This window comes from Schistocerca americana, chromosome X (genome assembly GCF_021461395.2).
Source record: "Schistocerca americana isolate TAMUIC-IGC-003095 chromosome X, iqSchAmer2.1, whole genome shotgun sequence".
NCBI classification, from domain to species: Eukaryota; Metazoa; Arthropoda; class Insecta; order Orthoptera; family Acrididae; genus Schistocerca; species Schistocerca americana.
The window spans coordinates 952,666,991-952,670,910 of NC_060130.1; the positions used below are offsets into that span (position 1 = coordinate 952,666,991).

At 41.2% G+C, this 3,920-nt stretch overlaps 1 pseudogene; it reads left to right on the top strand.

Moving 5' to 3' along the window:
* The first annotated feature begins 215 nt into the window (after positions 1-215).
* On the top strand, positions 216-332 carry LOC124557279 (annotated as a pseudogene).
* The last annotated feature ends 3,588 nt before the right edge of the window (positions 333-3,920 follow it).

Here is a 3,920-nt window from a genome sequence, read left to right on the forward strand (position 1 = left end):
CCATTACTTAATTTCCTTTCTTTGCTTGCTGTTGTAAAAAAATGGCGGCGAGAAAGGAGTTCATTCGGAGATAATTGGCAGCCGTTTTTACTGGCAGCATTCATAAGTAGAACGAGAAATGGAATGAAGGAACAGTGCAAACCAAGTACTCTAGGCCATCCATCGAAAGGTGGTTTGTAGAGCATATATTTAGATGTAGGCAGAATTTTAGTTTCGCCAACGGTCTTGCCGCAGTGGTAACACCGGTTCCCATCGGATCACCGAATTAAGCGCTGTCGGGCTGGGCTAGCACTTGTATGGGTGACCATCTGGACTGCCGAGTGCTGTTGGCAAGCGGGGTGCACTCAGCCCTAGTGGGGCAAACTGAGGAGCTACTTGACTGACAAGTAGCGGCTCCGGTCTCGGAAACTGACATACGCCCGGGAGAGCGGTGTGCTGTCCACATGCCGGCCGATGTGGCCGGGCGGTTCTAGGCGCTTCAGTCTGGAACCGCGCGACCGCTACGGTCGCAGGTTCGAATCCTGCCTCGGGCATAGATGTGTGTGATGTCCTTCGGTTAGTTAGGTTTAAGTAGTTCTAAGTTCTAGGGGACTGATGACCTCAGATGTTTAGTCCCATAGTGCTCAGAGCTATTTGAACCATTTTTTTGTTGACCACATGTCCCTCCATATCCGCATCCAATGACGCCTGTGGGCTGAGGATGACACGGTGGCCGGTCGGTACCGTTGGGCCTTCATGGCCTGTTCGGGATGAGTTTAGTTTTAGTTTCAGTGAAAAAGTGAAAACAAAAGTACTTGTGGTTTGGAGGATAGTGAAATAGCAATAAATTGTTTTCCATGCTCAAATTCCTTATGTCACTGCTACAGTGAAGTGACGCAGTCACTGTCGCCATAGGGAAGATTGGACATGATATTCCCATCCGGCTAAGCAGATGTGAGTTTACAGGTAACCTTCCAAAAATATTACACCCTGGTCTGTTATAAATGTAAATGAAGTTTTGTGAGCATAGCTACTACTAACACATGTCGGAAACACCCATCATTCAAAAGTAAACATGCTTGTACTGATGACCGCAATGCGTTAAAGAATGGTTCAAGGAAACCCCGTAGATTCTGTGTTTCGTCACTTCCACACACTTTCGGGACAGTATCGTACCAGTGTCTTCCGAAGGAAACATATTCATATACACCCAGCAAAACACACACACACATGCATACAAATCCGTGACATATTATCATGATCTATATGCGTAGAAAAACAGACTGACGATTTCATATTCACGTAACACGGAAGATGTTTGTGTTGGCTGTCAACTTCTGCAGCTATTAACACCGCCTCTAACTACTTTCGTAATTGCTATCAGTTTGCCAAGTTTTTAACTGTGAAGTTTCCCTGAGCGCGAATAATCGACGTCGTTAATAGTTCTGCTCGGCCTTAGCACATCCTCGTGTATTCATCGTTGTTTGCAAAATAGGCTGAAAAATTTATTTCTGGTCGATTGTGCAATTGAAGTCGCTAGCTGTCAAAATTCAACGTGAAAATTGCTTTTAATGAGTTAATATTCTGCAGAGGCGTTCTTACTGATCGAAATGTACCACCTGGCGGAAAACAGTCTAACGTGTTTTGCACATAATTGCGAGGGGGTAGTGTGTACCATCGCAGCAAACGCAACGCAAACACTTATCGCCCGGAAAACGTCAATCATCTGAGTAAAAAGGAAAAGAATTGTACGCTACTGGATATTATGCGACATTTGCGACAGAAATAACAACTACTGGAGCTTACGTTGAGGGGAAGATATTCCACATTTCATATTCACGGACAACTCATACCGAAATTTGGAATGACATTTCTGGATTATTATCCCTATTTATGTCCGGCGTAAATTCGTTGCTTCTCACTTGGGTACATGTTTCAGGATACGATGTGGTCCCTGAGCGATGTTTTTCATTATAAAACATTTAAGGTAACCGTGTTAGAATGCGGAATGGACTCTCTCTTGAGCTCAACGACCATGTGTCTTTATCACTGACAAACGCGACAGTTTTAATTGAGACTAAAATTTTTCACGAAATTTAAAAGTTACTTTTGGACGAAAAAGTCGATATAGAAATATTGACTTCACAGACTATTTTCAAATCTATAGCACCACCTAAATGAAGGTGCACAAATAACTGTCCGTTAATAACTATTAGATGATTATCATGAATGTTCAGTGTCTTAAATATGACTAATATTTATAGGGTCAATAATTATGTATTAACATTTTGGAACGAAACGTTCGTAAGGCTGGTAACCACTACAGCTTTTTACATCCCATCCTCAAGATGACTTTGAAGTGCGCGCCTTGCGGCGAACAGTCGTAGAAAAAGTGCGAGTCGATTACAGTTCATCAGTGTGTGTGTATGTGGAACAGCGTTTGTCTGGGGAGGTGAAACTAATAGCGCATATATGGTGTTTAACCAAGTGAAATTTGGTGTGGTTGTGGTACTTACGCTGCGAAGTTGTCTCTCAAAGTTAGTGGTGTGGAATGCAACATTTTCTGATCATAATGTAAAATGGAATTTTGAGCCATGGCTACTTCAAGAACAATAGCACCAACTGGCAGCGTAGTTCACTAAATATTATTCCATTATCCTTGAAACGTGAACAACTTAACAAATTACTAACAACCAAAACTCTGCGATGTCACTGCAACATCTTCAGTGATTAAGGCAAGAACATTTTAGTAAATTTATTTGTGCTTACAACCGTCTCACTTTTGAATAAACGTAGGTATTGAAAAGGCTTCGTAAATTATTTCTCCAGTTGTTGCATACTGGATCCCGTTTCTGGCCATATACGTCATAAAAAAGATTTCTACGTAAATTTATTCGATTTAAAACATCGTAACAGGATCAAAATTTTACGACAAATTTTGTTTGACGTAAGTTCTAATTAACTGTATTCCAGCGTAAAGATCTATTATTTTCTCATTTTAATCACAGTGGTTGCTTTACTAATTTGCTCGTAACTGATACCGCTTCAAAGTCAAGTCACAGTTTTTCAGTAATTGATTTCGGTAATCATGTAATTCTCGAAATTTGTATTGGCCAGCCATTGTGCTGTGTAGTACTTTCAGTTTTCATCCATCTTGTCTCTAAGTAAAAGTCAGTTTGACATAAGATAATTAATTTCATTTCCGTAAAAGTAATTCTGATACATTAAAATTAAACTGCTTCTTCAAAGCTGGCTACAGAAATCTTCGTAGAACAACATTTTTTGCAGGGGAATTGTCATACGGTAAGAAATAACAGTTCACTTCGAGTCTACAGACTGCATGCTGCTGTTCTGAGGATTAACTAAGTTGTGAGGAATACACCACAGGTAGGAAGTGTAGTTTGTATATGTTCCAAGTTTATAAATCGGACCGCTTATCCTCATAACACTTCGGCACACCTCGGGCATGAATGTGTGTGATGTCCTTAGGTTAGTTAGGTTTAAGTAGTTCTAAATTCTAGGGGACTGATGACCTCAGATGTTAAGTCCCATAGTGCTCAGAGCCATTTGAACCATTTGAGCTTCGGCAAAGACGTCATTGAGATTCCAGGCGGTCAAAAATATTTAGAATAAATTCAGTGAAGTGTTTTAAAAAATGCGGAATAAACGCTAATAGTCTGCTGCGGAAGGGTAAAGCGTTAGCGATACTGGAAACAGTGTGTGTCACGAACGGAGTTTTTTGTAACTACACAAGTGCAAACGTGCTACGGGCTGTCCCGACAAAGAAACGGTCTGTCAAGCAGCCGGTTTGCAAGCAAGCTGGATTGTGGTTTCCAGACGTTAACAGTTTGATTCCGCACAGCATTTAAGGACCGCTGCAAGCATAAGGCAAAAGCAAGTAACTCTAGTCCACGCTATACAGGGTGGTCCATTGATAGTAA